Source organism: Mauremys reevesii, linkage group 3 (genome assembly GCF_016161935.1).
Source record: "Mauremys reevesii isolate NIE-2019 linkage group 3, ASM1616193v1, whole genome shotgun sequence".
In the NCBI taxonomy this organism is placed as follows: Eukaryota; Metazoa; Chordata; order Testudines; family Geoemydidae; genus Mauremys; species Mauremys reevesii.
This window is the reverse complement of record NC_052625.1, coordinates 195,182,657-195,204,616: the sequence shown is the minus strand read 5'-3', so window position 1 is coordinate 195,204,616 and position 21,960 is coordinate 195,182,657. Positions and strand designations below refer to the sequence as shown.

General features: G+C 44.9%; 1 long non-coding RNA gene across 1 annotated transcript; it reads left to right on the top strand.

Moving 5' to 3' along the window:
- The first annotated feature begins 1,175 nt into the window (after nt 1-1,175).
- LOC120400332 lies at nt 1,176-16,974 on the top strand. Its single transcript, XR_005595740.1, has 4 exons — nt 1,176-1,282; nt 12,756-12,873; nt 16,319-16,366; nt 16,846-16,974. It is a non-coding gene; the product is annotated as an uncharacterized LOC120400332 (long non-coding RNA).
- The last annotated feature ends 4,986 nt before the right edge of the window (nt 16,975-21,960 follow it).

The following is a 21,960-nucleotide window of genomic DNA, read 5'->3' as shown; positions in this document are numbered from 1 at the left end:
GGTCCTGAGATGATTCAGCAGTCCAATCCTGGAACCACAGATCCGCCCACAGTATATACAGACATTTCCTAGAGGGTCAGCTGCCTGCTGGGAGTAAGTTGTTTCTTTTTCCTTCCTTCTCTCCATCTTTTCAGCTTCAAGGGGAAGGTGCTTCTCCTTGAAGCGGGCCACTGCCTGATGGAGGATGTGTTGCTATTGGGGTCGGTTGGTGGCTTGCTCCTCTCAGCTTGTAATGTCCACATCAGTTTTCCCGAGATATGATTTGTGTGTCTTTGTAGAGTTTCTTTTGACCACCACGGGATCTCTGACCATGGGTGAGCTGAGAGTAGAGGACTTGTTTTGGAAGGCGAGAGTCGCCTCCGCACACAATGTCCAACCCAGCAGAGTTGGTGCATGAGTGTCATTTCTTCAATGCTGGTCACATTGGCTTCAGTGAGGATGCTGGCGTTAGTGCAGCGATCTTTCCATGTGATGCGAAGGATCTTCCGGAGGCATTGTTGGTGGTACCTCTCCAGACTCTTGAGGTGCTGTCAATAAGTCACCCAGGTTTCACATCCATGCACTTATATACAGGTGACCAAATGCAGGCCTGGCATAAGATGGTGTAGCTTCATTTACCCTAAATGGAGCTGCATTGTCAGCACTGAATTGGACTGTATGTGCAATGTCTGTGCAGACACCTGACTTTTGTGCACTTAAATTTTCAGTATGAATACTGCTTTAATATGCAATTTTTGTACTGAATTTCCATGTGTGTTTAATTAAAAATAAGCTATAGTCAAGGGCTGAAATGTTTCTAAAATGCCTATTGCTAAAAAAGGCAGATTTACAGGACACAGGACTACAGCTTAGACTCTAACAGACACAAATAACTGAGTGTTGCGGTGGAAGACATAAGGTCAAATTTGTCCTTGCTGGTACCTCACTAGAGTTAAGCACCAAGGATGAATTTGGCCCACAACCCCTTGCTCCATCTTCTCTGTCCATGGTGGCTTTAAAAAAAAAGTGAATCTTTAATATATACATTAGTCTGAAGAAAGCTTCACACACGTGGTGAGTAATTGAGATTTACATTTTAACAAACATTCTTTTTAATCTTGGGTTGCCCAGCAACTGACAGTTTGGCAGTGGTGACTTCTTAAAACCATTAACCTTTGTCACTCCACAGACAGCCATTCTTCCTAACATCTGCTACTGACCTCTTTCTACAATATGTTTGTGACAAGTGATCTTAGGCACCGACTCCGTGGGTGCTCCAGGGCTTGAGCAGCCACCGAAAACGGTAGGGGGTGCTCAGCACCCACAGGGCCGGATTAATGTTTTGTGGGCTTTTGAGGGCCTGGACCACCATTCTGCCCCGAGGCCTCACCCGCTGCTCTGCCCTGAGACCCTTCCCCCGCTCGGCCTCTTCCGTCCTAGCCTCTGCCTGCACTTGCACCGGGGGCAGGGAAGGAGCACCCACCAGCAAAAACAAAAGGCAGTGCCTGTGCAAGTGATTTGCTAATGACTCTCCATTCAACTGTAAGTTCTGAAAATTAAAAAAAAACAAAAAACCCATCAGGTAGCACTGCCTATAATAACCTGTAGTCCTATTACATTTTCCATTGTAAGATCCTGTTTTCGGTTGCTTATAACTGCCAAATTTAAGCTGTTCACACTGAATTTCCCACGCTGGGTATCTGTCTCAGGCTTTTAAAAAAACAACAACTTAAGTTTCAGCTACAATGGCTCAGTCCCTTCCAAGAATGAGGTTACAGGAAACTGTTTTGCCTGTATAGAAAATTCTTTCAACTCTTCTGCTGAGACGCTCTAGTGCCTCCATGCTTCAGAAGAGGGACCTAAAACTTGCCAGGAGGCCCACCTCAGTGCCAGCACTATGCCTTTAATGTTCCCATTTAAAACTGCCCACATTTGGCTAAGTTATAAGCCACTGACAAATCTATTTGCACATGCTTAGTAGAAGCTTGTACTTGTTGGAGTTTGGTAGCTAAATTCTCTCACTGAGCATGTTTCACCCGCTCCCAGCTCCTATCCGCCACTGGACTAAATGTATGCCATCCCCACAGAGACAAAACATCCTCCAGCCTGGGACTGCAGGGCCTGATAGGACTTTTCTAGCAATTGCTCCTGCAAGCTGCTGGGGGACAGTAACTGAAAGCAGGCAGACTCTCTCTCCTGTGCTGTCCGCATGCCCCCTGCAGACATGCCAGCGGTGTGGGGAAGGAGAGCGCAGCCTAAATCATATGCAGAGATGTGAGGGAAAGGATGCAAGGTGGAGGGTTGGGAGTTTGGAGGGGAGAAGAGGGGGAAGTAAGGATATGAAGAGCAGAAGTCAGCGGGGAGGTGGGGCAGGGTGTAGAGGCAGGAGCAGATGATGTAGGAGGGCTAGGAACAAGCGATGGGGGGAGAATGGCAGTGGTGTGGTGGAGGAAATTAGCAGAAGCTAGGGACAGGAGCAGGACCAGAGGGAAAGAGAATGGGACAGGAGCTGGGGAGGGGTGGGGGACAGGCAGGGGCAGGAACAGGGTGGGGATAGGCAGGTGGGGGCAGATGGGAGCAAAATAGGACAGGGAGGGCCTATAACCACTAGAGCACATTCCCCCTACAGAACCTGGAACTGATCCCTTTTTTTCCCTGAGTCTCAACATTTCTTTGCCATTTCGTCAAAAAGCTGAGAAACCCACTGGCAAATTTTCTCCATTCCTTATTAGTGGCAGGCACACACAGAAAATAATAGCCTTCTACTGCTAGCAGTTATTCCATTAGTGTAGGTGGTAGAGGACTGCTGTGAATCTCAGGACCAACCTTGTTGATGACTCTTGTGTATGGGGAGGTCCCCTGTGACTACATTTTTGTTTTTTCAATTTTTAATCATTTAAAAAAATCTTAAGAAATTACATTAAAAATAACTACACTGAAAGAACAAAAAGATAGCAAAGTTATACACGGAAAAGTTAGGAAATACCAAAATTAAGGTTGCCTGTGTAACCTTAGGAGGAGTGCAGTGGCACCTGAAAGACTAACAGATTTATTTGGGCATAGAAGTGGCAATAAAAAGGGGAAGAAGTGGGTCTGCATTATGCATCTGAAGAAGTGGGTTTTTTACCCACGAAAGCTTATGCCCAAATAGATCTATTAGCCTTTAAGGTGCCACTGGACTCCTTGTTGTTTTTGTGGATACAGACTAACACAGACTCTCATATATGTTATGATACAGATCAATATGATCATATACTATTTTTCTACTTTTATTACTATATTAACACTAGTTACCTAGCTAACAGTGGTGTTATGAGGCTTATTTCATTAGTGTTTGTGAAGTGCAATTTGCAATCCTGTGTTTTAGTATATCCCTGTTTTCTCTTCACCTATCTGCCTGTGATGTAAAATTAGACAAAGTTGTTAGTACTTTTATAAAAGGGAATCCCTAGATCTTGAAATTCCTTCTTTAACTAAGCATTCTTCAAGTCTGCCTTCTAGCTGGCAGAGAGAGAGACTACACTGCTGATGTTAGAAGGACACAGTACCATGCAGAATATGCACACAAGAACTGCCAGAAGATGAAGATTAAGTACAAATTCAGAAGAATGGATCCTGCTAATGTTACCACAAAAAGATCCCACAATTCCCACACTTTTTCAGGTGTCAGTAAACGTATTCCCATGGCTGCTGATTTTGACCATGGATTTTGCATAAAATGCTCATTGCTATGTATGGAACTGAAGCACCCCATGTTGTTGATTAATAATCACAAATATTCATTGATGTAGTAATACTTTGCCCTTCTATAGCAACTTCCATGCAAAGCTCTCAGAGTCAGGCCCACTGACAGCAATTCCGGGCCGCAGGGCAGAACCGTGAATAGGCTCCCACAGATGCACAAACCGCACTGGCGCAGACATGGTCCACCTGACATGTGGGCGGTGCTGCGCCCGCGCTGGCTGGTGCTCAGCGAGCTGCTGGCTGTGCTGCTGGGTGCGCTCTTCTGGCATTGCCAGGGCTTCCACATGCCCGCCCAGTAGGGTTGCCAACTGTCTTATCGCGCAAACCCAAAGACCCTTGCCCTGCTCCCTTCCCTGAGGCCAGGTCCCTGTCCCACCCCTTCTCTTAGGCCCCACCCCCTGCTCACTCCATCCCCCTTCCCTCCATCACTCTCTCTCCCCCACCTTCACTCACTTTCACCAGGCTCGGGCAGGGGGTTGGGGTGTGGGGTGCAGGAGGGGGTGCAGTGTGCGGGTCTGGGAGGGAGTGTGGATGCAGGAGGGGGCTCAGGGCTGGGGCAGGGGGTTGGGGTGCAGTAGAGGGTCAGGGGTTGGTGTTAACTCAGGTGGCTCCTGAAAGCGACCGGCACACCCCTCTGGCAGCAGCTCCTAGGCGGGGGTGCCCAAGGGGTCTCTGCGTGCCTCTACCTGCAGGCACCACCCCTGCAGCTCCCATTGGCTGCAGTTCCCGGCCAATGGTAGCTGTGGAGTTGGCGCTCGGGGTTGGAGCAGTGCACAGAGACCCCCCCCCCTGCTCCCCCAGGGGCCGTAGGGCTGTTCTGGCTGCTTCTGGGAGCAGCGTGGAGTGAGGTCAGACAGGAAACCTGCCTTAGCTGTGCTGCACTGCCAGCGGTGGCGGTCAGAGGCTCCCGGGCCCTTTTAAAAGGCCCAGGTCCCTGGGCAATTGCCCCCTTTGCGCCCCCTCCCCCCCGCCACTGGTGGGCCTGCTCATAGTGATTTGCAAACAGGAAAATCATTTACCCATTGTCAGACAGGAAGTTCACTAAAAAATCAGAAACAGAAGCCAAATCTCCCAACTCTCAGTTCTTGTCTTAACCACATGACCAACTTTCCTTCTTAGTCACATTAAATTAAGCTCGAACTTGTTCTATAATGACAAATTGGGTCAGTAAGTAATGGAAAAAAAAGAAGACACGAGAATCTGCTGAAGCTGTTGCTGCTATCCATGGCTGCTGCTTGCTATAACACTAAGCATCTTCCTGCAAACAACACAAATCCCCATCAGTGGGTTTTGGTGTCATAAGGCACTCAGTGTACATCTTGTCTTCCCTGTGGACTGGGGCACTAGTGAGGTTTGGGAGAAGAAGAAAAGATCAGGGCGTAGTGAAAAGAGAACCCCATCCCAACAAGATTTAAAATGTGAAAAAGTAGCTTCATCAAGAAGCGCAGTGTGTTTAGTGTGAAGTCCAAAGGAGTACTATCTGAGGATTTCTTAAAGGGTTTCAGTCTTTGTCACTCAAAAAGCCCAGCGATTTTTCCTTCCTCAGGGCAAAGTACTAACACTTATCTTTATTGAATTTCATCTTGTTGATTTCAGACTAATTCTCCAGTTTGTCAGTTTGTTTTGAATTTTAATCCTGTCCTCCAAAGTGCTTGCAACCCTTCCCCATTTGATGTCATCTTCAGATTTTATAAGCATACTCTCCACTCCACTATCCCATCATTAATGAAAATATTGACTAGTACTGGACCCAGGACTGGCTTCTGCAGGACCCCATTAGATACGGCTACCCAGTTTGAGAGTGAACCACTGATAAATTACTCCTCTGATTACGGTCTTTCAACCAGTTGTCCACCCCACCTTATAGTAATCACATGCCTTGCTAGGGAATGGTACATTATCTTTCCTAGACTCAGGATGATAGGCTGGAGCTATGCTGTCAACATTTGCAAAAGAGAAGTCCTTGATCTACCTGGGGTGTATGGAATGGCAGTGCACACTGCAGTTCATAGTGGTGCAGCTTGAAGAGCATGAGGGGCAGTACTCCCCCTGTGTTATTTTATATCTATATTGCAACAACAGAGGCTCCAATCAGGATTGGGCCCCATTGTGCTAGGTGCTGTACAAATACAGGGGAAGACATGATTTCTGTCCTAGAGATGCCATGAATCTGCACTCTGAATAGCCTCTTTTCTTTGACAAGAACTAGATGTCTCACACTGTAGAGCCCCTTCTATATTGTTTTTCAAACCATATTAGCTTCCCTATTTATAAGATAAATGTTGAGCTATTAATGAGAGCAGACAACACTTCACTGTGAATTAATGTTTGGGTTTCTCCTCCCTGCCCCCCTTCTTGCAGACAAGGTCTTATATAGTCTCTTCCATATGTAAAGCTGCGGGTTGTTGGGTGGTTTTTTGTCAAAGCACATTTTTCAAAAATGAAATCTCTCATACACTTTATTGCTTGTGTCATCATGGCTGTCTGGGAAATCAAGGGAATGCTCACCCTCCACACTTGCCTGACACACACAACCATATGCAGTGACTATTCCTACTTCAGTTGCTAGAAGAGTCCAAAAATTGCATTTTTCCCATATATGAATTATAGGTTATTTGGTTTGAAAGTGGAGCTATGAGAATTCAAGAGGGTCCTTCAAAAATCCTGCTGTTCATGCTCCTTTCAATTCCACCATCCCATGATGTAGGCACTGGAGTAAGATGAGGCCCTGAAACATAAACTCTTGTGTCAGAGGCCTAGTCTGAGGCCTGAAGCCTGAACCAAAGTACTTCCAGGCATTGCTAAGCAAAAGCTGGGCTGTGAGCCAGAGGCAGGCCTCACTCCCAGAAGTGGCGAGAAGAGGAACTTGTGCCAAGATGACATCAGGACACTCCATAGACATAACAAGGAACAGGCAGGTGCATCTTAAAGACAGGGCAGCATGATGAATAGATCTGTTTGTCTGGAACAACATGATCAAAGGAGAGATAGCACCCTAATGAGCCAAGGGGCTGTACCTCAATACGTCAGGAGGGATGAGTAATCTGTCCTGTAACTGTATAAAAGTAGGTCCCGGAGTGCACATCTTTGTCCAGCCTAGGGGGCAGTGAAAAGTCCCGCCACTGAGCTGTGTCCATTGCCAGGGGGCACATATTCGTAGTATGTCCTGTAGAGTCTATAGGAAACTATTACTGTGCTTTGTTTGACAATAAACCTGGCTCGGGTTCCTTCGTACCTTACTAGAGTCTGTGGTCTTTGGGGGTTCTCTCGGGGTTTGCTGTGTCAGCGATCTGTGCAGAGCCGGGTCAGCACACAGAGGGAGCACACGCACACAGCCGATTGATATCAACATTGAATAGAGCAGAGCACCACACCCGTAGCTACTGACAACAGGCACATCTATGGTTAGTCTGATTTTCACTACTCAAGAGCAAGTTATAATTTTCATAACAGGGCAATTTGAGTAATGGGATAGTAAAGGCAACTCCATCACCACCATCACCCTGGAATGCACCATTTGTTGTGAAAACTGTGCTAGTACTTTAGGATTCTGATTTTGGAAGGAAGGAAGGAGGAGCCAGGATTTAAAGGCTGGAGAGATACACACTGCTGCTGTTGGAAGATCAGTGAGAATGGGCTTGATACGGTCAATACAACAAACTTTTCACATTTTAAATGTGTGTGTTTCATCCCTTGTACAGGATAAATGTATTTATACAGCTATATATATAAAGTACACCAGGCATTTTAAAAATAAAGACCCCAAGCCTGCAATATAATCTGCACAGGCAGAGCCAAGCCAGCAGCCCACTGAAACCAACAGCAGGCACTCCCTTTCCAGCATCACTGTACCTGACTAGCAGCCAACTGTACAGCTTAGAGGGAGCAATCTGTGCTAGTCATTCCTATGCTTCTTTTTATCAGCCCAGGCCAACACCTATTAACACTAATGGGAATCTTTCCATTGACTTTAGCAGGATTCCACAGAGGATAATGCACACAGATCGGGTTTCAGGATCAGGTCCTAAGTGTGCACTGAATTAACGTTCTGTCTAGTTGCAACTGGCTGGTCTACACTGGGGGGTGGGGATCGATATAAGATACGCAACTTCAGCTATGTGAATAGCGTAGCTGAAGTCGAAGTATCTTAGATCAATTTACCTCGGGTCCTCACGGCGCGGGATCGACGGCCGCGGCTCCCCCGTCAACTCCGCTACCACTTCTGGTGGAGTTCCGGAGTCGACGGGGAGTGAGTTTTGGGATCAATTTATTGCATCTAGATCCAATCCGGCTGGTAGTGAAGATGTACCCAATGTTACAGTCCTGTTGCAAAATGGGGAAGAAAAATTCTGTTCTGATTTCACTTCAGCTTTTAATTTAAATGGCTTTGTAGCCAAAATTAAACTTGAGTTTTCCACTAAAATCATAGAATCACAGGACTGGAAGGGACCTCAAGAGGTCATCTAGTCCAGTCCCCCGCATGCATGGCAGGACTAAGTATTATCTAGATCAGGGGTCGGCAACCTTTCAGAAGTGGTGTGCTGAGTCTTCATTTATTCACTCTCATTGAAGGTTTTGCGTGCTAGTAATACATTTTAACGTTTTTAGAAGGTCTCATTTCTATAATATATAACTAAACTATTGTTGTATGTAAAGTAAATAAGGTTTTTAAAATGTTTAAGAAGCTTCATTTAAAATTAAATTAAAATGCAGAGCTCCCTGGACCGGTGACCAGGACCTGGGCAGCGTGAGTGCCACTGAAAATCAGCTCTCGTGCTGCCTTTGGCACACGTGCCATAGGTTGCCTACCCCTGATCTAGACCATCCCTGACAGGTGTTTGTCTAGCCTGTGGAGATTTCCAATGATGGAGATTTCACAACCTTCCTAGGCAATTTATTCTAGTGCTTAACCACCCTGACAATTTTTTCCCCCAATATCCAACCTAAACCACCCTTGCTGCAATTTAAACCCATTGCCTCTTGTCCTATCCTCAGAGGTTAAGGAGAATAATTTTGCTCCCTCCTCCTTGTAACAACCTTTTAAGTAATTAAAACTGTTATCATGTCCCCTTCCTTCTCCAGACTAAACAAACCCAGTTTTCTAAGCTTCCCTCATAGGTCATGTTTTCTAGACCTTTAATCATTTTTGTTGCTCTTCTCTGGACTTTCTCCAGTTTGTCCACATCTCAAATGTGGTGCCCAGAACTGGACATAATACTCCAGTTGAGGCCAAATCAGTGCGGAGTAGAACAGAATTAAAATTAAGCTGTTGGGTTTGGTTTCCTATCTGGGAAGGGATGGGTTTGATTTGGGGTTGGGTTTTTGCTTTACCAATAATGGTAAAAAACCAGTACTTCCTGTAATGGGGTTCCTGAGTGCAAACTGGACGGTGGGACCACTGAGTCCTCCAAACCCACCAACCTGGGTTATCTCTCACACTGTGATGCTGATGTCAAGCAACAAGCCTCTGACAGGCACTGCGCTCACACAGACATCCAGAGTCAGGGACACAACCAGCAGAGTTACATGAATGCTCTCCCCGCCACTCATGAGCCATTAATGGGAGGCTCCAGCCAATTCCCCCCAGCTCCCCAGTCTTGCACACCAGAACTGTACCATCTTGCACTGGTCAGAAGCCTAAGTTCATTGCCTAGTTCACCACTTCTTCATAGGAAAGTGGACATGCAACAGCCTTTGTAACCTGAGCAGATTTCCCAAGCATTTAGACAATCTCTCTGATAAGGATAAAACATTAAAATAAGTTTATTAACTACAGAAAGATAGATTTTAAGTTATTATAAGTGGTAGGCTAAAGATCAGAGACAGTTTGAGATAATTTAAGAAATAAAAATAGGATTTAGAAAGCATGTTTCTAAACTTTTAGTCTAAGGGCATGTCTACACTTGCAAAGTTACAGCGCCGCTCAAAGAGCGCCGAAGGAAAACCACTGTTGTGTGTTCACACTGACAGCTGCCTGAGCAATAGCGTGTTCACACTTGTGGTGCTATTCAGAGCGGTGCACTCTGGGCAGCTAACCCACAGAACACCTCTTTCTCTTTTGCCGTTAAGAATTGTGGGAAGGCGGAAGGGGTCGCAGGGCATCCTGGGTTCTGTCCCAATGCCCCGTGATGCATTGCTTCACATCCCAGCAATCCCTGTGCTTCCGTCCACATTTGGCACCATCTTTCAATGATTTGTGTACTGTGCGCCCTGCTCTGCCTCTTTCTGGCTGCAGGAATGGATCCTGAGCTGTTGACAAGAATGCTGTTTGCACTGACCAACACGTCACGAGTGGCTGTGGAGTTATTCCTTAAACTACAAAGGCAAGAGGAGTGCGACATTGATCCCACCACACGTAGTAGCAGAACTTTCGCATGAGGAAAGCCACATTCATGGGATGTGTGATGAGCTCGCACCAGCCCTGCGGCGCAAGGACACGAGAATGAGAGCTGCCCTGTCGCTGGAGAATTGCATGGCTATTGCACTGTGGAAGCTGGCTACTCCAGACTGCTTCCGATCAGTCGCTAACCAGTTCAGAGTGGGAAAGTTGACCGTTGGAGTCGTGTTGATGCAAGTGTGCAGGGCCATTAATTGCATCCTGCTCCAAAAGACCATGACTCTGGGGAACGTGCATGAGATTGTGGATGGCTTTGCACAAATGGGCTTTCCTAACTGCGGAGGGGTGATAGATGGCATAAACATTCCAATTCTGGTACCAGACCACCTAGCCACCGAGTACATTAATCGCAGGAGGTATTTCTCAATGGTTCTCCAGGTGCTTGTGGATCACTGTGGGCGTTTCACAGACATTAATGCAGGCTGGTCTGGAAAGGTGCATGACGCACGCATCTTTCAGAACACTGGCCTGTTCAGGAAACTGCAAGCAGGGACTTTCTTCCCGGACAGAAGATCACCGTAGGGGACGTTGAAATGCCCATTGTGATCCTGGGAGACCCTGCTTACCCCTTAATGCCATGGCTTAGGAAGCCATACACAAAGCAACTTGACAGCAGCAAGGAGCGGTTCAAAAACAGGCTGAGCAAGTGCAGAATGACTGTGGAGTGTGCGTTTGACTGTTTAAAAGCCGGCTGGCAATGCCTGTGTGGGAAGCTGGACATGGCCAATGACAATATTCCTGTGCCTATAGCCGTGTGCTGTACGCTCCATAATATTTGTGAAGGGAAGGGTGAAAGCTTCACCCAGGGCTGGACCACAGAAACTCAGCACCTGGAGGCTGAGTTTGAACAGCCAGAGACCAGGGCTATGAGAGGGGCACAGTGCAGGGCCATAAGGATCAGGGATGCTTTGAGGCAGCAATCTGAAGCTGAAAGCCACTAATATTTGTTGCTATGCTCCGGATTGCAGTGCTTGTAACGCTAGGAGGTGATCGGTGCACATGATGCAAGAAGGGGCCTTAACATAACTCTGTGCTTTGCAGGGCTCTTTTTGCTTTCACTGACTAGAATAAAGATTGCTTTCAAACAAACACAATTCTTTTATTGAAAGACAACAACCAGAGGAGAGAGTCAAACGAAAAAAATCATCAGCAGGGAAGGGGATGGGGGAATGGAAGGTCTCAAGAGGAGGAGGGGTCCCAGGACGGCTACAGATTTGTGTATGTCCAGGGATCAGACCCAACCTTCTCCTTTGGAGTACGATGCAGCAGGTGCTGTACTTCAGCAGGGCCAAACTGCAGAGGGAAGGGTGTTGAGTGCAGTGGGTAGTGGGAGTCTGCAGTGCTGGACTGTGAGTGGGGGAGCAGTGGAATGCTGTGGGTAGAGAGTGGAGCCAGGAGGTTGATGAGTGTATTGGTGGGTGGGGGGATAGGGCGGGCGCATGGGAAGAATTTTGCGACAGTGGCTGCAGGGGAGGGCGGGCGTGGAGCTGCTTGGTTTGAAGAGCTAGTATCGCCTGAAGCGTGTCCGCTTGGCGCTCCATAACTATTAAGAGCTGCTCCGTGACTTCTTTCTGGTATGCTGCATTCTCCTTTCATTCCCTCTTCTCGCAGTCCCGCCACTCCAGTAAACCCAGGCTCTGAGACTTGCTGCCGGGAGTTTTAAAACAGGGCAGCCGTACCCTTTGAGACCTGGAAAATCTGTACCAGAATCAGGCTGTTTAAGGCATTGCTTTTAGTTGCCTCTCTGGTCAGAGGTTTATAGCAATGTTGCAAAATATTCAGCCTTAGCCGAACACTTATTAAACATTGGCAAAAAGAAGAGGGATAGGAAAGAAGAAAAGCTCAGGTGGGGAAGGGAACAGACACAGAGTGGGGGGATGGGGACAGCAGGAACCAAAGTCTGGAGCGGTGGAGGTGGCGATGTCCTCTGGATCCCTCTCTTTGGTCAGGACAATGAAGGCCTAGTTGTGTTATGGTGCGTCCCAGGAGATGGGAGCAGGAGCCATGAGGGTGAAGCTCACCCCTTCCTGTCTACTGTCTAGTTGTTTAGTTTTCACTTCTAAAATCTCCCTGCTCCTCTCCCTTCCACCCCCCTTTTTAAAGGCCTCAGATAGGAGCAATAGGCATTGCTCATCCCCTGGTTATTTTGTTCTCCAATTATGCCTAATTTTGGACACACCGATTTTGGTCCATTGATTTGTGGTCTTGTTTAATGGACACGATCTTAACTCAGTCCTTGAATTATATCAGTAGGCCTCTTTGGGTCAGTTCAGTCCGTCTCTCTTCCATATTCCTTCCATCAGCATCCCTCGTTATGGGTTACTGTAATATTTTACAAACTCTCATTCACTTTTTAACAACTGAGCTTATAATTGCGGTAGGCCTAGCAGGCCCAGACTATTACCACAGTCCCTGACATAGCTGTTATAGTGTAGATGTGGCCTTAGTCTCTTCAGCACAGTACAGACAACACCCTGCTATATTAATCACCTACAGGAGGTTGCAAAGATTGTATTCATAGTTAATAAATGGACAATTATAGTTAGAACATTAACAATTCTAAAACTACTGGCTCCACAGGCACCATGGTTGCCAACACTGTATTCATGTAACCTATTCTTTATCCTGTGTGTAGGTTAGGATCTCCAGCAATCTTTGCCATGGATGAAAATGGTGACAAGAAGAGAAGCAGGGCCCAATGAGGAGTTCTCACTACCTCAAAAAAGCGATCAGACATAGCCCATGTTATGCAGGTAAGCACTCATCCCAACACGTAGCTCTGGGTTGAGATCAGAGAGCCTTCTCTCAGAAGGGGTTTCTGGGCCACTAATCCAGTGCAGGTCTACGTTCAAGTTGCCCAAAAGCAATTTTTACGAGCTTGGAGTCTGAGGGGGAAAACTCATGAATGCCTGCAGGCCTCCTTTTCACAGACAGATGAGGGAGCTGGGAAAAAGGAAGGGAGGTCTAGTCCCTTCCCTGTGGGTAAATCTATTAGCTTGTTCCTTCACCAGAGAGTACATTCATACAGTGAACCCGTAGCATGTTCTCAGCCATAGTGATGGCTGTCTTGTTTGCAATTTAAATATTTACCTTTGCTGTCATAATTACGATTAACAGGTTTTAAACTCATGCTCTCCAAACCAAATATCGGTGCCGTTGAATACAAAGTACTTTAGGCACAATACAGCAAGCACTCTATTTTCTTTAATGCAAGCAGCAAAAAAAAACAAACCCTTTTTATTTCATCCATGAAATTTTCATGAGCTTTATATGAAAAGCTTTTATAAAAGGTACATCAATATTATACCAACTTCAATGCCGCAGATGGGGAGATACAGGACAATTTACAAAGATGCAGTAGATGGGGTGAGGTGTCAGCTTAAACACATGCTAAAAGTGAGGAGGATAACAGTGGTACAGTGCAGAGCCCAAGTAGCCTAACAGGAACTCCCTTCTGCATCACAATGGCACAGCCCTGCTCCCAGTTAAGGAAATGCTAAAACTTCTCTTCATTCCAATGAGAGAAGGCCCTAAATGGAGCCTAAATTCAGGAGCGCCCTACAGATTATCCTTCACAGATAGTGATAGAGACTGGGAATGTTGAGGTCATGGCTCTGCCTTTGAAGGATCACTGGGTTGCTTGTGGCTTCATTATTCAGCACTTGTCTGGGTCTGCTCTTTATGTAGAGGATGCTATCACAAAATGGAGACTGCTCTCCTGGAATACAATAGGACTACTTGTGAATAAGTCCTGCAGGCTCAGGGCCATGATGGACAAAAAGATGGCTGGAGGGAGGATAGATGGGTGATGAACTGCAAAAGCAGGCATCTACAACCAGTCTTCAACTCTAAGTGCTTAACATAATTAACAATATTTCTATACAAATTAAAACCAGGTAGTTACCAAAATCTCCATACATCATCATTTAACAATTTAAGTGACCTGCCACAAAACAAGTCCATTCTTTATTTATTATTTGTAATAGTAGCACCGGGTGGCCCCAGCTGGCACGGGGGCCTCATTGGTGGGCACTGTATAGACATGAGAGACAGTCCAGCTCCCGGAAAGCTTACAGTCTAAACAGACAAGACCGACAAAGGGTGGGAAGAGACACAGAGGCACACAGAGGTGAAGTGACTTGCCTACAGTCACAGAGCAGGTAAATGGCAGATCTGGGAACAGATTGCAGGAATCCTGAGTCCCAGTCCAGTGCTGTATCATTCGAGCATGCTGCAGACAATCAAATGAGTAACTCCAAGTCAAATACTTTATTACCCTATGTGATGGGATCCCTGGGGTACAACCTGGAACCGAGGTATCGGTGTGCCCCCTTAACTCTCCAGCCTGGGCTGTCTCTCACAATGCTTTGCTAGTGACAAGCAGCAAACCCCTTCAGGTGATGTTATCACTCAGCTCAACTGCATGTTGAGCCCCACACCCAGCTAGATTGCACGAATGCTCCCAAAGCCACTCACCAATCACACAGAGAAAGGCACCAGCAAATCTCCCAAGCCCTCAGCCTTGCACCCCCAGAATATACCATCTTGCCCTGGTAAGAAGCCTAACCAGTGTAAACTCATTACCCAGCCCACACCCGCCCCACCCCTGATGTGGAGAGGACACACACTAGCCTTTGTAAACTGAGCTGAGATTTCCCAAGCACTTCAACCAAAATACACTGTTTTAGGTAAAATATAAAACAGATTTATTAACTGATTAAAAAGATTGATTTTAAGTGATAGGCACAAAAGGTCAGATAGTTATCATAGAAAATAAAAGAGAAGCGCACAGTCTAAATCTTAAACCTTATTAGACTAGGCAGAATTTGGATCAAGCAGTTTTCTCATTCCACTAGTTGTTACAGTTCTTAATACACCCATTTAAGCCCAGGACCAGTCTCCTCAGTTCAAGTCTGTGCCACTGCACTGTTGTAAGGTGCGTAGTGTAGCCGCTCTTTGTCGCCAGGAAAGAGCTCTCCCTGTGACAAAATAAAACCACCCTGAATGAGGAACGGTAGCTTCATCGCTGGGAGAGCATCTCCTGCTGATGAAGCGCTGTCCACACTAGTGCTTTTTGTCATTCAAACTTTTGTCGTTCAGGGCTGTGGTTTTTTTCACACCCCTGAGCAACAAGTTTGAACGACGAAAGTGCAGTGTAGACACAGCCTTGCTTTTCCCAGCGTTCTCGCTTCCAGTGTAGGTGGGGGAGGAGAAAGGCAAAAGCATGATGCCACCGTCACCCATTACATGTCCTCAGTCTATGTGCCTGGAAAACACTAGCCCAGACCCAGACATGTCCTGGTGGGCTTTGCTGAGTCATAGAGTTGAGCAACCCCCGCCCATTGTGTGATGCTTGTGCAGTCCTCTTACAGTATTGTAAATCCCTTGTTTACAACTCCCCTGCTGATTAATCGTCACTTAACACCCTCCAGGGCAGGAATCATCACCCTTGTTGTTACTGGGGAACTAGAAGTAGAGACACTCAAACTTACAACATATTTCAGTAACAACCATACAGCAAAATTTCATAACTTCATACACACTAATGAGAGACATATTTTGATAGAACAATGGGTTTCAGCAGATCATGACTTTTCATATGATATCTTACATGGCATGCTTTGTATGAAATATATCATAATTATATGATTGGGGTGAATATGGGGGTTCCAGGGTGCTGCTTTGAGGTACAGGATGCCACACCTACACACCACCTTTCCCAGATAGCTGGCTTATCAATCCTCACTCTCATGGGTCAAGGCACACTCAAAAGTTGAGGACCCCTCACAGAGTATGCCCTAGCCGCAACCTTTTAAACCTATGATCACAACAGCAACAGCAGGACACAAGCTGGCAGGCAGTGGGTTAGTTAACCAGGTCTCTTAGGGTTTTTTAGATTAAAATCAATTCTTTGAAATTCACCTGGAAATATACTGACAACCAATGTAGACAACAGAGCATTGATGTAATGTAGGGAGTTGCAGTCTGCACAAGCTTCAGTTTCTGTCTGGTCTCAGTGTGTAGCCTGACATGGAGTATATCACAGCAGTCCAGCTACAAATATGTGATCCAGTAAAGTAGCCAATGTTCTAATATAGTAGGTTTTTTATTGAAACACCCCACATCCTCTATTAAATGTAAAGTGTATATTTAGCAAGTTGTATGTATGTTCTGTTTGTACTGCTCATCTTAATCCAGGTTCACAAACTCCCTCTCAAGACAAGGAACTTCCATCCACATGAATAGGTAAGTTTATAAAGTCTTTCATAGCGGATATGTCTTCCGTCACTAACAGTAATGCCTTACTAATTCACACCAACAGATGAGCCGCCCTTTATGAATTAGGGAATAAGTTTGGGTCAATGCATGAAATTAAACATGGTTCTCTTGAATAGCTAGCCAGGCAATTAGATGCACAATTACCCTAACCCAGAGACAGTATCTGAATAATTGCTTCCTGTTTACCATTCCGGAAGTAGACCACATCCTATTCATGCATCTGTTTGAACAAATATAGAAGCTGGATTGAAATTTGGGCCAAATTGTTGTTAAAGATTTCACTGTTAGGGACGAGATTTAAATCTTTTGCTGGACTGTGATTGGTTTAAGCACCAGCTATAGAGATTGTGAAGTTTGTAACCTGTATAACCTGAATTGCTCTAGATACTTTTTTTTCTACATCAACTCCATAAACAAATTTTGTGTTCTTGTGGAAAACACTCTAGGAAAAGAAATGCAGAAAACATTATTAATGCAGTGTCAGTATTGCAAAAAGGACTTGATCCTGCTCCCATTCAATTCAGGGATTTTGCCAGATCTCAGTGAATGAAGGATGAGGCCTAAAATCACCAGGAAACAATAAACAAATACCCTCTGAATTCTGCATTCAGAGCAACATTTGTATGGTGTGCAGCAACTGAAGTATAGGGCCACGCAATGAATGACGAGAAAACAAAATACTGAAGAACTGCTCATTCAGTAAGCTCATTCTAGTCGGTGACATGAAGAAGTCAGAAGGCTTGTAGAAAAAATAGTCTGAGATGATGTAATTAAACACTATCATAATACATATGCATGAATAAACCTAATTCTGGAATTACCTAACTTTTCAATACTTGTAATTGCAACCTTAATGGTCTTTTAACATAGTGGGTTTTTTTGGGAGGTGGGGGTTGTATGTGATGTCCTAGATTTTTAAAAAAAGAAAATACCAGAAATTCCATCATGTGGAACCACATGGTTCATCAGCAGGGTTAGAACCTTTAGATTCACAGCATAAATCTCCGCCACTTGAGTGAACACACTAACTGAGAGCAGTGGGCTGTAATCCTCTGTGGACCAGCCACTAGAAGGGAGATGAGACATCAGCTGTGAAACCCATTGGTGAAGCAATCTGCTGCCAGCAAAGGAATGTTGAGACTCAGGAATCCAGGTGTTCCCGGTTTTCAGAGGGCCATGTTTAATTCTAGTGATTACAGACCCTTCTGCCCTTGGCCCCTTTACACTGTCCTTGTCCCAGTATGTTTCCACCTCCTATCTCTTCTTGGCTCAATGTGTGCCTCAATCCCCCCGATTTTGGCTCCACGTCCTAGTTCCAATCCCATTTACTTCTTTTGGCTGTATGTCCAAATATCCACCCTTATCTTAGGCCTTGTCTACACTACACAATTTTGTTGCCCCTAGCCTCTGTTGGCCAGAAACTGAGAATGGCAACAAGGAATGGATCACTTGATGGTTACCTGTTCTGTTCATTCCCTGTAGGGCACCTGGCATTGGCCACTGTCAGAAGACAGGATACTGGGCTAGATGGACCTTTGGTCTGACCCAGTATGGCCATTCTTATGTTCTTATTTAATATGCCAAACCACTGTATCTGCCTGTAAGGTCATCAACAGGAGGCACCGCTTTGAATCAAAGCACAGTTCAACACATTGCAGCCTGTCCTCCTGGCAGCATTGCAAGATATGACAAAATTGAAAATCTGAAGTCTTTGTATCATACTTCAAATGTCATTCTCACAATAACAGCGACTGTCCAGAAAAAAGTGACAGCTGCTTCTCTTCAGAAAATGTGGGCACTAGCAAAAAAGAAAAAGCCTTTCCTGGATGAAGAGCTTGTGAAGTAGTGCACATTCGAAATGCTGGACAAGCTTTTTGTCAGAGAGAAAAACAAAGATAAGATTGTGAAGCAAGTTCCCCTGTCTGATTCCACGGCAGTGCGAAGATTGCAGGTAATGTACAATGATTGTCTGTCTGCACAGTCTCCAGAGGTGCGCAATTAATACTTGTTTAAAAAAAAGTGTTAATTGCATTGCAATAACTGCAATTAATTGACAGCCCTAATATAAAGCTAGAGACTTGTATTGCTAATTTCACAAGACCAAAGACTATGGCATACTGTGCAAGCAGCTTCACAGGAAATACTGCAGTCCCTGTAATGTACCAAGCAATCAACAATGCAAATCACTTATCACTATCTGTCTGTCTACCATTTATTAGCCTTCTCATTTCCAGTGCAGCGAGGGAGACAGCAGGATCAAGTGAGGCATGGTGGAGTTGGCAGGACTGCTTTTCTGGGCCTATCTGGGACCTGACCAGGGAGCAGCTGAGCTGAACCATCCAGCAGGGTGGTGCAGAGCTCCACTCCACAGAATAAGAGTAGGGGTTCTGCATGATTGACCAGCTGTTTAAAGAGCATTCATAAAAAATATTCTGACTCTTTTGTGAAACTAATCACATCCATATTAGACAGAAACAGAAGCCCTTTATCCAAACTCAGTCCTGTTTCTTGTTTGATTCTTTTAATGGAATATCTCCTTGGTGCCTTAGAACATCCAGAGCGATATAGAAGGGAGCTACCTACAAGACCAGGGATGCACATGCCAAGCACTTTGCAGCTGACAGCAAAAGTTAGTTAGGTTCTGAACACTGCTGACAGATGAGGTGTTCAACTCAGTGCAGGGCCTGGTCTCTGGAAAAGGATATCACTGAGATCATTGTGTTATAAATACAAATAGATACACATAACCAAGGATTTCAACTGCATTTCGTAGAGGCTTCCTCTGAAGTCCAAAGATTTCCACATTCATTTCTATCCCACATTCTCGGAGTTGAAGCCACTCACATTATGTGCAGTGCTGCTATTAATGTAGATGGAATATTTAGGCCCAAAGATTTGAAGGTGTTAACATGACCCTGTCACTGTCTGACATTAAACAAGATTTGGGGTTTGGGTATATAGAGAAGTTGGTTTGTTATTTGCATGGCAAACACACTAAAACTCATGCCAAAGTAATTTAGGAATGTATTATCTAAAATACAGGGGTGGGAGAGCTAAAACAAGTTATAAAGCTGTTTAAAATTGATAACGCTGTTTAAAGTTGGAATTAAAAGATGATATGAGACAAATCTAACTAACACCCATCAAAGTCCCTTTTGAAGAAAGGATATCAGTTCGAGTCCCTTATTTAGTTGGACAAGCCTACTTAGCGGGGAGGAAAGGGTTCATTTCCAAGATGTGAAGGATGGTTACTTTTCCTACTTTTGACAAACAGATAGACACAAGGGGGTGAAGAGACAGGTTAGTAAGAGTAGCAGAAACATGGCTTTTGTTGATGTTCTTGAGATTCTGGGCAGCAGGTCAGTCAGAGATAGATATTCTGCTATCATGGCTAACCTGCCAACCCAGTGCTCTGGGCTCTGGGTCTGCGACATCATCTGATAGACTGGTACAGGAGAGGGACCAGGGCATTCTCAGGCTGGGCAGAACTGGGTAGAGCTGATGGGCTGCCTTGTCTCATTGTGCTGTGTGATACAGCTGACCCCAGGATCAGATTGGACAGAAAGCTGAGAGAAAGAGAAGGGAAAAGAGTGGGGCAGTAAGGAGTACACACGGGAAATGGAGACAAAGCAGGATCTCATGTGTCCCCAGCTGGAGTCTCTGCTGGTGTGTCAAGGTCTGGATTTCAAGATGATGCTATGATCTTTGGGATCCCCAAGCAAAGGATGAAGTTGCTGGACTGAGGCACAGGCCTGAAAGCCTTCACCCTCTTCCAGGAATTCCTGCCGTCAATTCATCAGTCCTGCCCCCCACCTCCCAATCTCTTTTTAAGGGCCCCAACAGAGAGGTTATGAGTGGAATAATCCATCTTTTCATTATTTTTTCGCCTATTAGGCCTAATTTCTGACATGCCAATTCTGATTCACCGATTTCTAGTTCCACGCTTTTATTTATAAAGCATGATTTTGAATACATTCCTTGAGTTATGTTGGTAAAAGCCCTTTTGTTGAGACTAACTCACTCTAGTTTTTCACTTTTACTGATTTTTATAAACAACCTTATATAACAGTCTGAGTTGGACGTTTGTGACTTTTCCCCCCATCAACATTTTCTGACATTTGTTATTACAGATGTTATAAACTTCCATCCACTTTCCCACAGTTAAGCTCAGAGTTAGGATCACAACTGATGTCGGCCCTCTAGGCCCCAATTATTACAACAGTACCCGGGTGATATTTGTGAAGTTATTATGAACATTTTAATTTCATTTATCACATTTAGTTGCCATAAAACTGATTTGTAGAAAATGTACTTAGAGTTTAAAACAATGGATTGTGTACTTTTCTGAAGGGAGGGGCTTCATTTATAATTTGAGTAAAAAATATAATTGACATGATTTGAGCACAGCTGCTTATTTCTCCTGAATGGTTTGTTTAGTCTCCTGTTGGCTGCAATACTCTAGTCTAATTTTAGTTGTTGGGTTTAGTGTGAGGGTGCTGGGTGGCTTTGCTGGACTGTGACATACCAGAGGCCACAGGAGATGATCCAGTGGTCCCTTCTGGCCTTAAACTCTATTTGCTTTTTCATAGCATGACATTTCTGTCTCTCCTGGACATAGGTATAATTGTTTTTATATTGATTGAATCTATCACACTATTTATTTTCCTTTTCAGGCATTCATCCCATACCACGTCCACCTTCTGCTTCTTTAGCAACAGTAGTTGACCCAGAACCATCACGAGGTTTAGCTGACAGACATGATCAATCCCAGATCAGGGCAGGAAAACTTGTGCTGGACCTGTGATAACTAAAGGATTACATTCTGAATGGTGCCATGAAGATGATCTTATAGTTAAAGCAAATTCAGGATTTCACTACCAGGGGACTTGATTCAGGATAACTGGGTCCTATTTCTGCCTCTTGTAGACCTCCTCTGAGACCTTGAGCAAGTCACAATCTTTCTCTAGTATCAGAGGGGTAGCCGTGTTAGTCTGGATCTGTAGAAGCAGCAAAGAATCCTGTGGCACCTTATAGACTAACAGACGTTTTGCAGCATGAGCTTTCGTGGGTGAATACCCACTTCGTCGGATGCAAGTAGTGGAAATTTCCAGGGGCAGGTATATATATGCAAGCAAGAAGCAAGCTAGAGATAACGAGGTTTCTCTACCATAGTTTCCTCTTAGGTAAAATGGGAAGACTATGAGTGATCTCCAAGTAGTATCATTATTAATTAATTATTATTATTATAGCTTTCTTCCTGAACACAGAAATCATAAGAAAAACAGTTCTAAAAATATTCTCAGCAGTAGCTCAATGACAGCGGCTCAAAGATGAAGTACTGTAGTTCAACCAGGCCAAATATGTAATTAGACACATCGGATGGCACTAAATTCCTATCAGTCAGTTCTGCGTCTTGCTACTTTCAGTGGAAGATACCAAATGCTGTTTATATCTAGAGGCCAGTTCCTAAATCTCTTCCAGTTTGCAACTTCCTTCCAATTCTTAAGAACCAAAACATTCTGGAAAAATAATACCTATAAAAGTCATCTTGATTTTTTTTT